The following is a 13684-nucleotide window of genomic DNA, read 5'->3' as shown; positions in this document are numbered from 1 at the left end:
CACGGCTTTGGACAGGCAGGCGAGTTTTGGCGTGGCCATCGCGCATCCCGAGGCTGATGCACACCTCGTGGCTGATGCTGATGCACACCTCGCAGCCGTCGCCACGCCCTGCCCACCACCGCCGCCGCGGAGAAAACCGCGGCCTCCGCCGCCAACCTGGTGTTTTTTCCACACCCAGTTCAGCCACGAGGCTCGGCAATGTCACCCGCCATGCTCATTCGGCAGGTCGGGAAACGCCCGGGCCGGCCCTCGGTAGTGGCACTGAGCGCCGGCCGTTCAAGCAGCCTACTGTTCGTCACGGACACCTTATCCGGGTGCCATTACCTGTGCGACACGGGAGCGCAGGTGAGTGTCATTCCCGCCGGTACGTCCGACAAGCAGACCGCGGGCAGGGGCCCCGCGCTGCTTGCTGCCAACGGTACGTCCATTCGCACATACGGAAAACGGTGCCTTTCTCTGTGGTTCGGAGGGCAAGTTTTCCGGTGGTCGTTCGTCACTGCCGACGTGCCTATGGCACTGCTTGGCGCGGACTTCCTCTGTGCCAATGTCCTGTTGGTGGACGTAAAGCACAGAAGGCTTGTCCAGGCCGAGACTTTCAGCTCGCTCGCTTGCGCTCTGCCCGCCTTGTTGAGCAGCTCCCAGAGCGGCTCATCGAGCGCCTTGCTGAGCGGTTCGGTTCCGGCCAGGTTGATCTGTATGCTTCCAGCAGCGGACGAATTCACCCGCCTCCTCGCCGGCTTCCTGGCCCTCACGCGGCCCACCTTATCGGCGGGGGCTGTCAAGCACGGGGTGGAACACCACATCCCCACCCCCGGGCCACTGGTCTACGCCCGAGCACGCTGCCTCGAGCCGACGAAGCTCACGGTAGCTAAAGCAGAGTTCGATACGCTGGAGCGGCTCGGCATCGTGCGGCGCTCCATTTGTGCTTGGGCGTCGTCGCTCCACATCGTGCCAAAGCCCGGCGGGGGGTGGTCACCGTGCGGGGACTACCGGCGCCTCAACGACGCCACCACCCCCGACCGCTACCCTGTCCCCCACATTCAGGACTTCTCCGCCCGGTTGGCGGGCATGTCCTTCTTTTCAAAGGTGGACCTCATACGCGGCTACCATCAGGTCCCCGTCAGGCCAGAGGACATCCCGAAGACGGCGGTCATCATGCCATTCGGACTTTTCGAATTTCTTCGGATGCCCTTTGGTTTTAAGAATGCGGCTCAGGCGTTCCAGCGACTAATGGACAGCGCCTTGCGCAACTTGGATTTTCTGTACGTCTACCTGAACGACATCCTCGTCGCCAGCGCGTCCCGCGAAGAGCACCTCCACCATCTCTGCACGCTTTTCGAACGCTTGGGCCAGCATGGCCTCATCGTGAACCCCACCAAGTGCCGGTTCGGCGTCGCCGACATCGACCTTTTGGGGCATCGCGTCACCAGGCACGGGGCCGTCCCCCTACCGGCCAAGGTGGAGGCGGTGAAGGGGTTTCCGCACCCCCGCACGATCAAGGGGCTCCAGGAGTTCCTGGGCATGGTAAACTTTTACCATCGGTTCCTGCCCTGCATCGCCCAGCTCCTGCACCCCTTGCACGAGGCCCTCCGAGGGAAGCCGGGCAAAGGTGATGTTACCTGGAATGAGCAGATGGACGCGGCATTCGCGGGCGCGAAGCTCGCCTTGGCTAACGCCACCATGCTCGCGCACCCGACGCCCGATGCACCGATCGCCCTCACCACCGACGCCTCGGACTACGCGGTGGGCGCGGTGCACGAGCAATGGGTGCGTGGTGCTTGGCAACCGCTGGCGTTCTTCAGCCGGCAGATTCGCCTGCCCGAACGCCGTTATAGTACTTTCAACCATGAGTTGCTCGGGCTTCACCTGGCAGTCAGGCACTTCCGCCATCTGCTCGAGGGCCGTGCGTTCATGGCCTTCGTCGACCACAAGCCACTGGTCTTCGCGATGGGCAAGGTCGCCGAGCTGTGGTCGGCCCAGCAGCAGCGTCACCTCACGGCCGTGTCCGAATATACGACGGACATCCGGCACGTCGCGGGGAAGGACAACCCGGTGGCGGATTGCCTTTCCCGGGCCGTTGCCCACGCAGTCCACCTTGGCATCAACTATGCCCGGATGGCGGCGGACCAGGCCGCCGACCCCGGTGTCCAGGCCTTGTGGACCGCCGTCACGGGCCTCTGCGTCACGGAGGTGCCGTTCGACGGCGCGGGCACGGAGGTGCCGTTCGACGGCGCGGGCACGGCCCTCTTGTGCGACATCTCCCTCGGGCGGCCTCACCCCATCGTGCCGGCGGGCTGGCAGCGCCAGATTTTGACGCCATCCACGGCCTGTCCCACCCGGGCACGAAGGCCTCCCAGACGTTGGTCGCCGACAAGTTTGTCTGGCATGGCCTCCGGAAGGCCGTCCGCGGCTGGACCAGGACGTGCCTCGCGTGCCAGCGCGTGAAGGTGCACCGACACACCCAGGCCCCATTGGCCCCGTTTACGGTGCCGGAACGTAGGTTCGACCACGTTCACGTGGACCTGGTGGAACCTCTGCCCCCCTCGCGGGGTTTCACCCATGTCCTCACCATGGTACACCGCACCACCCGGTGGCCGGAGGCCGTGCCTTTGGTGGCGACAATGGCGGCGGACGTCAGGCAGGCGTTCATCGCCACCTGGGTTGCCCGGTTCGGCGCCCCCTCGGACATCTCGTCCGACCGCGGCCCCCAGTTCACCTCGGAGCTCTGGGGGGCGGTCGCTCGGGGGCTCGGGGTCCGGCTGCACCGAACCATGGCCTACCACCCCCAGGCCAACGGCCTGTGCGAGCGGTTCCACCGCTCATTGAAGGCCGCGCTCCAGGCCACCCTCCGCGATGGCGGCTGGGTCGACAGGCTCCCCTGGGTCCTGCTGGGCCGCCGGACGGCGCCCAAGGACGACCTGCGTGCATCCGCGGCGGAGTTGGTCTTCGGACAACCGCTGCGGGTGCCGGGCGAGTTCCTCCCCGACCCCACGGCACCATGGTCCACCACGCAGGAGCGCTCAGCGATGCAGAAGACCGCCCGGAGGTTCACCCCGGTGCCAACGGCGCACCACGGGCACCCACCTACGCACATCGCCCCGGAGCTTCGCACCACAGAGTACGTCTTTGTCCGGCACGACACCCACCGGACACCACTGCGGCCCCCGTACAACGGGCCTTTCTGCGTGATGGAGACCGGGGTGAAACATTTCACCTTGGACATCGGCGGTACTCCCGACCGCATCTCAGTGGATCGCCTCAAGCCGGCCCACCTCGACGTGGACCACCCACCGCCGGTGGCTCGGCCCCCGCGTCGAGGCCGCCCCCCTGCGGGCGGACCCCTGCCACCGCCCAGCCCCGCCGGCACGCCGCCCCCCGGTCCGGCACCCATCCCGGGTACAGCCGGAGGCATCCCAGCTGGCATCCCTGCACCCCGGACGCCGCCAGTCGCCAGAGGGCACTTCGGCCGGGTCATCCGTTTGCCCCGCAAACTGGCCCTCCAGGTGCACGGGAATTCTGGGGGGGCGCGTGTGGCGGACACGAAAGCTCACTGGCGTGATCCGCGCACCAAGTGGGCGGCGGCCATGCCCGAGGGGTAGGCGTGGCCTCGGGATATACACCGAGCGCGCAGCCCAGAGCGCTAGAATGCTACAGTGGAGCTCTTGTAATAAAGACTCTTTCAACTTACCGCGTTGTCCGCTTCCTCCTTGCTAACAAGTAGCGCGCGTAGCACCACGCTTCAGTGTCCCACTTATAAGTAAGGAAATATCAGTGCAATATCGGTAGGAAAAATACTTTTACTAATAATGATAAATTTTAGAGTACAATTATCGTACTCTGATATCATTCTCATAGTTCCAATGTAACTTTGAATACTCTAATTGGTGTAATATACTTCTCATCATTTAAGGTAAGAAATAGATTGAGAGGGAGAGAAAGAAAGAGAACGAGAAAGAGAGACAGAGAAAAAATGGCATTAAAGTTGAAATTGTATTATTTCTTGTCCTCCAAACACAACTTCACTTCTCCAGCCAAGGGATCAGGCCACAATTACAGCAGTCAAGGCTTACGACCTGTGAGGCACCTCTTCTCTCTTTTTTTTTTGTATACAAGATGGAAGCTCGTGTAATGCATTAATAACATTGATGCATTACATTACATTACCTTTTGATATTACATTACATTACATTACATTACAACATTATTGACAAAAAAAACAAACGGACACATAAGACAATAAAGGGAGCGGGAGACAAGATGGGGAGAGAGGGGGAAGCATACAAGTACAACATTTGAGAGAAGAGACTTCGGTAGATCTGTGGGAGGTAGAGGGCTTAGGGGTAGGAGGCGTGGGAAGATGGGTGGGGTGGGGGTGAGGTGGGGATGGGAGAGGTAAAAACCACATGTACACAGTGACGACTTCCAGGAAAGAAGTCGCTTTTTCAGAAAGGTGTATCTGGGGTGAATTAAAGGAGGTAGAAAGATCAAGGTTTTGGATGGGGGAAGACAAGAGATGGTTGTGAACAGCTGTTTTAAAGACCTGGAGGGAGGAGTGGGATTGAAGAGAGTGAGGGAGTTTGTTCCAGAGGCAGGTGAAATGAGGAATGAAAGAGTGAAGGTGAGCAGAGAGTCTTGATTTTGGCAGTTTCACAAGAAGAGGGTTGCTGGCAGTTCTTGTGCGTCCTGCAGGAATATTTGGGGGACAGAGCACAAACAGGGCTGGGGGGTGGGGGGGCTAGGCCAGAGAGGAGTCGATAGAAGACAGAAAGACCACCAACCTGCCTGCGGTGAGTGAGTGAAAGGCCCTCAGAGTCAGCATCATCGAGGGAGATTCCAATGATTCTGAAAGATTTGGTTTCAACAGCGTGAAGCCGAGCTAGGTGTGAGGTAGGAGCACCAGCCCAGAGGGGAGAGCAGTATTCCATCAAGCTGGGGATGAAAGCTTTGTATGTGGTGAGGAGCTCATTTCCAGCTTGAAAATGTGGTTTTCCTAGGAAAGATCATGGCAGATTGTGAGACCCAAGAGCTTCAGTGACAGAATTTATTGGAGAGGATTGTTGAGAAAGTAGATGGGAGGGTTGTCCAGATGGTCTTTTCAGCGAGACATAGTGAGAGTGTGAGATTTGTCAGGATTGAAAGACATGTTCCACTTGTTTGACCAGTCTGTGATTTTGTCCAGGTCTGCAGAGAGTGAGGAGGGTGAAGACTGCTGATCTGAGGGATGAGGTATGGCACCGCAGAGAGTGGAGTCATCAGAAAAGAGATAGAGAGGATTTTCGAGAGAGTCGTAGAGATCATTGATGAAGACTAGAAAAAGCACAGGGCCCAGAACACTGCCTTGGGGAACTCTAGCCTGAACAGGAAGGGGAGAAGGGAGAAATCCATTCAGGGCCACACGTTGACTTCGAATAGAGAGGAAGTCTGCAAGCCATGCATGGAGATTTCCATGGATACCATAGAAGGAACGTTTGGTGAGCAGAGCGGGGTGCCAGACCATATCGAAGGCATGTGATATGTCAAGGGACAGCAACAGAACAACAACATGCATTTTAAGGCCATTTTCCCTGCTAGAGCGGGGGTTAACCTTGCGGTCCCCATAACAATCTTGTCCATTTTGCCCTATTTTCTGCATCTCTCCTTGTTAACCCCCTTGCCCGCATTTCTTCTTCCACCATCTTTCGCCAAGTCTTTCTCGGTCTTCCCCATCCTCTACTTCCTTCTACATTCATTTCCATCACTCTTCTCAACCAGTCACTTTCATCCTTCCTCAACACATGACGAAACCATCTAAACCTGTTCCTCTTCACAGCATCAATCACAGGCTCTATTCCCATCATCTTTCGCAATTCATCATTTGTCTTCCTCTCTCTCAACGACACTCCGCACATCCACCGAACCATTCGCATTTCCACCCTTTCCAGCTTTAGTTGCTGCTCTACATTCATGACCCATGTCTCGCTCCCATAAATCATAACACTTCTCACACATGCAGCATACACCTTTCCCTTCAGCTTCAACGACAATCCCCTCCTCATCAGCATGCCACTCAGTTCCCGAAACTTCTTCCATGCACATCTCACTCGAGCAACCGTTGCCGAGTCTGATCCACCTTCTCCATTCAGCGTGTCTCCGAGGTAGCAAAATGTTTTCACACCTTCCAGCTTCACGCTGTCTCCAAGATCCAACTCAACATTTCCTCCATCTGCAGCTCCCTCTGTGCACACCTTACATTTGAATGTAGCTGCCACACTGGTTAATGACACTCTCAGACCACTACATTTTTGATGAACCCACTCAGCGCACATTGTACATTGAATGGAGTTCACTCCGACACCCTTCCTGCACACAGCACATGGCCACTTCCCAGTTCTTTCCACCTCACCACATGCTTTACCACTTGCCATCACCTTCGTCTTTCCTATATTCACCTTCAGACCTTTTGTCTCCATACATTCCTTCCACTTGTTCATCTTTTCCTTCAGTCCATCCATACTTTCCGCAATCAACACCAGATCATCTGCATACAACAACTCCCACGGTAAACCCTCCTTTACGGTCTGAGCCAGCACCTCCATCACAGCTACAAATAGTAGTGGACTTTGTTCCGACCCTTGATGCACTCCCACCTTCACCTCAAACTCACCACTGTTCCCGTCCTTCGTCCTTACAGCTGTGCACGCTCTTTTGTACAAGGGATACATCAAGTATCATCAGCTCATTGATATGTCAAGGGAGACAGCTCTAATTTCCTGTTTGACATTGAGGACCTCCATCCATTGTTGACACAGCAGAAACAGCATGTCCAGAGTAGAGTGACCTGGTCTGAATCCAAATTGATGATCAGAGATCAAGCCATTGGAGAAGAGGAAGGATTTGATATCTGAAGCAATGATGGATTCCATGAATTTGCTGATAATTGGGAGCAGGCTGATTGGTCTGTCGTTGCATGGATCTGTTTTTGCACCTTTTTGTGTAAAGCAGTCATGTTGGCTGATTTCCAAGCTGATGGCAGATGACCTTGAGCAAAAGAGAGGGTGAAGAGAACAGAGAGAGGGTGTGAAAGAGCGGCAGAGCAGGATTTTAGGACCCCTGTGCTGATTCCGGCTGGTCCAGTTGCAGAATCAGAGTCCAGGATTGACAGAAACTTCTCGAACCTTGTCAGGAGAGAAGGACGCAGAGTCCAGGAGCAGCTGGGTACGACTGGGTACGGTGGGTACAGAGAGAAACGGGTTTGGGACACAAGATTTTGAGGCAAACACAGAGTTGAGGCATTCAGATTTTTCACGTGCGGAGTCAGCTGTGTAGCCTTTTGATGGAAGGGATGGAGGGGGAACAAACACCATAAACAGAATTGACAAGACGCCACCAGGATTTGGAAGAGGGAGACGGGTTTGAGAGTTCACTCTTGAGAGTGGAGAGATATTGTTTCCTGGTTCTCCTGAGGGTAGACACACACTTGTTCCAAGCTTTGTGAAAGGAAAAGAGATTGCCTTCCTTTGTATTTGCCTTCCAGGAGGCAAAGGCAAGATGTTTAAGGGCAACTGCCACACCACATGCTTCCGTGTGCTTTGGACGAGAGGAGGGGTATGACAACTGAAGACGAGATGGGATAAATCTGTGCATGAGAGAGAGCAGTTTACTTTGGAAGAATTCCCAGGATGAGTTGATGTCAGAGGCAGTGGAGATGGGAGACCAGTCCAGATGATTTATGGCTGCTTGAAGACCGTCCAGATGATTGCTATGAAGATTTGAGACTTCTGGCAGTCTCTTAGCACTATTAAAGCCATTGAAAACATCGCGAAGGCCTTGAGCGAAGTCGCGGATAACTGCGTGAACGGGGTTTGGAGGAAGGTTTAGTCGGACCAATGAGTTCATTAATCCAGCCAAATATTCATCATCGACTTCATGGGATTCAAACCAAAGCTGCACAATTAAATCGCCAAGATGGCCAACAAAGTGGGATTCGCCGAAGTCAAATATCATAGTATTCTGATTACTGCACTTGATTGTTGCTGTAACTTTACTCCAGTATACTCAGATATACTATCATTGCGACTGCACCATTACTCAAGTATACTCCAATATACTCTAATTGCCACTGAACCATTACTCCACTCTACTCTCATATACTATCATTGCGACTGCACCATTACTACAGTATACTCCAATATACTCCATTTGCTACTGCACCATTACTACAGTATACTCGAATATACTCTGATTGCTACTGCACCATTACTACAGTATACTCTAATATACTATCATTGCGACTGCACCATTACTACAGTATACTCCAATATACTCCATTTGCTACTGCACCATTACTACAGTATACTCGAATATACTCTGATTGCTACTGCACCATTACTACAGTATACTCGAATATACTCTGATTGCTACTGCACCATTACTACAGTATACTCTAATATACTATCATTGCTACTGCACCATTACTACAGTATACTCCAATTACTCTATTTGCTACTGCGCCATTACTACAGTATACTCCAATATACTATCATTGCTACTGCACCATTACTACAGTATACTACAGTATACATGTATTGCTGGGTGAGCAGTAAGTGAAAAATAGAGAAAAATAGTGATGGTCGGGAGACAAATCTTAAGCCAGATGACATCAAAGTTTGGATAGTTGTGGTCCACAAGGCGTACAGTAGGCGTGTTGTTGTTGAAGACACAGACTCCTCCATTGAAGGGGAATCGTGAGTGAATGTTGTAGTTTGAAATGTTAAAGGAGTTAACAAGAACATCATGTGACAATTGGGTCTCTGAGAGAAGCAATATATTAGGAGAGGTACTAGCTAGATGTTGTTGAACAGAGGAAAGATTCCAAGAAAGACCTTGGATGTTGGTGAAATTAATTGAAGAAGAGTCATATTGATTCAAAAGTCAAGGTTCTTGGAAGGGACCATTGCTACTACTGTCTGAGCATCCGCCCCTCCCCTCCCTCACATTGGCATCAGAGACAGGCAGGTCACCAGAGATTTTTCTCACTCCATAATGCCAGGAACTAGGTGCCCTTAACTTTTCGGATATTATCATTTAATTGGAGGTTTCTTAGGAAATGAGAGGAAAGAGAAATAAATTCAAAATTGCTGCCAATTCAACTTGCACTGGCTCTTCAATAAACTTTTCAAGTGTTGAAAAGACTCCAGTAACTTGTGTGATAACTTCACATGATAACATGTTGGTCATGCAAATGATTGTTTATCTCCAGGGTATGAGCAGATGATGAACCCTTATGACATTAATAAAATCATCTTTGAAAGATGAACAAGAGGAAGGCCAAATCAAACACCTTGATGTTGTATTGTATGATCAAAAACATGTTGTTCATGCCTTCGATGGTGCACAAAGGAGATGATGCCACATGAAATGTCCCATCGAGGGTAAGTTATAGCTTCTTCCATATCGCTGATTTCCAATAATAATGTCGTCAAATATCCCAAGGGGTCTATCAAGGTTTGTACAAAAAAGAATGAAAATGTGGCTGCACTTTGGATGAGACGGGAAATGGTGGAAAAAATACTTTTAAGCCTGTGGCATAACAAAGCTACCTTATACAAAGGGTTATATATTATTTCATAACAGCTACACCCAAGTAATTATTTAAATAATACACCTTAGTTGTGGTGATGTGAAATACATGCCTGAAGGCAAATACATAGTTTGGCCAAAAAAACTGCTTCTGGTTTCCCAGCCAATGCAGATATAAATGTTGAGAAACTAGTGGCATAGCAGGCATAGCACAAAACCATTCTGCCAAGTAAACATTCTTCATGACAAGTTTGAGCCCCGTCGGTCAAAGGGTGTGGCAGGTAAATCGGTGCAGGGCTTTTTTAAAATATATATAAAGGGAGGGAGGGAATGTCATGATTTCGTCCTTTTAGTATGCAATAATTAAAATAATAGTAATAAGGAATATGATTGGTGTCCTTGACCTATTTTTTGGATTGTGATCGAATGAACAAGAAACACATTTCTGATCATAACTTGTATAATTTTCTTCTGATTTTCATGATGTGAGTTTTATGGATAGACTTTCGATGGGGACACGTTTTCTTCATCGACAATCTATTCCTATATGTTGAAGGTGAAGGTCATACAGTATGGTGGTCTAAATATGGCCATCATTAGATTGCAAGTCAAGGGTGAGTCTCCTCAGCTCGCCCTTGGCAATCGCTTTATGATCGCAGATATCTACTTTTTATTGGTAGTTTTATATTTTATCATCAATACTACTACATTTTGTTTTATCTCGATGGAACTGAACTTTTTTTTTTAGTTCTTGGACGACTTGTTCTGGATATTTTGGAATTAAACCAAAATTTTATTTGTTTCGATTTGTTGCATGGGCTCCGATGTCACTTATGAGATGTGACATAAGGTGTGTCATAGTATGCTAACCTATAGGGTGTTGTAAAAATACCCGGCCAACTTTGGTTGTAAATATTGTTACGGATCCCAGCGTCGGCCTTTCCCTTTAAGAAGGGGGGATTAATCCCCTCGCTGATGACTGACCGACGTGGTCCCGGGGGTATGACGTCATGCCCGGTCGGCGCTGGGTTGGGTATTAGGACCAACCGTCCTATGACCTAAATACCAGCACCTCCCGGTATGCAAGGAAATACTCCCCGCTCACTGCCGCAGCGTAATGGATGATTTGCACCGAGCGAAGCGAACTGCGGCGTGAGCCGTTTACCAAGACTAGACCCGATTTATATTCGTTGGCCGAATCGCACCACGTACCCTCAATATGGAAACCTCTAAAGCGACCGAATGTGAAGAAGAAGACAAGGTAGGAAGAACAGATATTTATTATTATTTACACACAACTAAAGCAGAAAAGAAATGAAATACGATTTACAAGGTAATGGAAGGAGCACGAGACACAGTGCAATTATTAGCTTACCTATACAGTCTTACTTATAAACCCCAAGTCAACATGAAAGATGGACAAACGGGCAGACTCACACGATGGGGAAATTGCAGATGGATTGGCTGGAGGGAGAGGAAGGTCCAGCTCGGACCGAAGCACGGTCGGGCCGGGAGCGGGCAGCCGCTGTTCCTTCCCGACCACGCCGGCACCGCCGTCAAAGCCCAAGCTGCGGTCGTGCAAGCTGCTACGGTTCGAACTGCGGCGGTGGCAAAGCTGCGTGGTGGAGTCAAAGCTGCGTGGTGGATTCAAAGCTGCGTGGTGGACCCAAAGCTCAGCTCTCGTATCTCATCTGCTCCGTGTCTCATCTCCTCCCTAGACCCTAGTGGGGGCGTCCCGCCGCGGGTTCTATTGACCACACCCCCGAACCTTCGTGAACCTCCCCGAGCGTTCTCTCCACGCCCTCTCAAAGCCAAACCCCTCGTTCTTGGTTGGTCGGCAAGGGCTGGCTCACTCCTCCCCTCTATGACGAGGTGGAGACACGCCTTTCTTCTCCGAGATTACCTCGCCTTAATGGCGGCAAATGTACTTGGCAAGGCGAATGGCAATGATGCAGTTGGAAATGGAGGTTTTTGGAATGGGAATGAAAGGGGATCTATCTTATTTAATTGATGCAACGCAATGAATTAGTGGACCACAGAGCCTTATACTGACATTTACTAAGGACATAACTACTGAGGGAATCTATGATTTGCTACGTGTGTGCGATGGATTAACTAAGGGCGACCTTGGATCTTTACAATTGGAGGGTGATATTTACAAGATTTACAGCATACAAAAGGGGAAAATTTACATCAAATTACACACACAATTCCCATATCCCCAACAATATATTTAGAAACACAAATGATACAACGATACCCTTTAGTTTATATGATAGAGAAACTCAAAGTTGTGTGCACTCAATCAGTACACTTCAATGAGAGCTCTGTTTGTCACGCACAGGACATCAAGGCAGTACACGAGTTCTGGTCATGTTTGGCTCAGTTTGGCTCAGCTCAGTTGTGATCTGAGAACGAAGATCCTGCAGGTTTGTCACCTTGGTGTTGTAGACAACATCTTTGACAAACCCCCACGGAAAAAAAAATCAAGAGGGCTTATATCTGGTGATCGTGGGGGACAGGCGGTTTGTCCATCTCGGCCAATTCAGCTACCTGGATTTTTTTCATTCAGGATGGCTCGAACGACTCAGGCCCAATGAGCGGGAGTGCCATCCTGTTGAAAAATGATATCTGCTCACAGGTTTTCAATCTGTGGGAAGATGAATCCATCCTACATGTTCATGTAAATTGTTGAGCTCACTAGCCTGTATCCTCCGCAAAGAAAAATGGATCCACCAAGCAGTCATGGAGAAGGCCACACCACACATTGACCTTTGGATTGTCACGTATGTGGTCAATGACCACGCGTGGGGTTTCAGAGCCCCAGATCCTCACATTGTGCTGGTTGACCTTTCTAGTGGGGAGCCGTGCATGGGTAATTTTTTCTTTTCATTTCAAATTGATGCAAAAGTTTCGTTTTCAGTGCCATTTCGGAAGGAAAGGGCCTATAGAACAATTTTGGCTCGAGTGTCAAGCACTCAGATCAAAAATGGGGCTTCTGGGGACGTGGGGGGTTCCCGACCCCCCACCGGCCTATGCAAAATATGGAAACTGTTATAACTTTTGATTGGATGATCCGATCTGAACATATGAGGTATGTATGGATTCAGAATCAGGAGTAGCAACTTGTATTTCAAGCATATTGCCCATAGAAGCAATAATTTTGCCGGTATCGGCGCATATCCACAAAAAAGACCAAGGGTCATAGGCCCGGTAAGCTGAAACATGTTAAAAAAAACAAAAACTGGACAATTATACTCGGACCCAATGATATAGTGACATTTTTATTTATCTTTTAACTGTGCTACAATATGGTGGTGAGTAACTGCTTAGAGAATTGCTTGAATAACTCCTTGAACAATAGTTTTAATAAGAAAGTGGCTAACAAATCGACCATATATACATGTCAGTATTGGAAATTGTTCTGGTCCAGCTACTTCTCGCATTTGCAAATTCACAGACGTGTGCACTTCAACTTTGCCCTCATGCTCTTGCGCAGAGCGCAGGTACTTGTGCAAGTGCACTTCACATTCAGGTGGAATACATCCTTGGCGAGGGGCAGCGAGGTCCAAATGGGAAGCAGCTTGCTTCCTTCAGCACATGATTAGTGGGGTTGTTGACAGCCATCATGGACCTTTGTGCTCAGTTGTTTTTTTCACCAGTTCCATTCCATGTCGAATCATTTCTGGAGTGGCTGCTTTCTCATGGAAAAGTGGCAGGAGGGCTTCAATGCCTTTTTCCGGTTGTCCAACAGCATCTGATCGAACAGAATGGAATGAACACCACATCTCTGGAGTGCCTTTTTCTGTATCAGAATCCACATATAGGGTGTCATGTACTGCAGTCATCCATGCCTGTTCGTGCTGTTTCTCCTCATCGAATGAACTCGTTGCCACTGGCTGCACATCTTTTTCCGGAGGTTGGGTGACGAGATTTCGGCCCACAGGTGGTACAAACGCATACGAACGAGGCAGGATGGGTCCACTGCTGCATGCTCCTGTTTTCTGTGAGTTAATTCGTGGACATTCTTGGTCCAACCCAGGCTTCTGTGATGAAGGAAACTTTAAAATTGAAATCCCAGTTCCATGGAAGGATGAGCTTGCAGTGCGTGATGTGGGATTGTGAT

Source organism: Myxine glutinosa, chromosome 6, assembly GCF_964187855.1.
Source record: "Myxine glutinosa chromosome 6, kmMyxGlut1.1, whole genome shotgun sequence".
NCBI classification, from domain to species: domain Eukaryota; kingdom Metazoa; phylum Chordata; class Myxini; order Myxiniformes; family Myxinidae; genus Myxine; species Myxine glutinosa.
Note: the sequence above shows the minus strand (reverse complement) of the source record.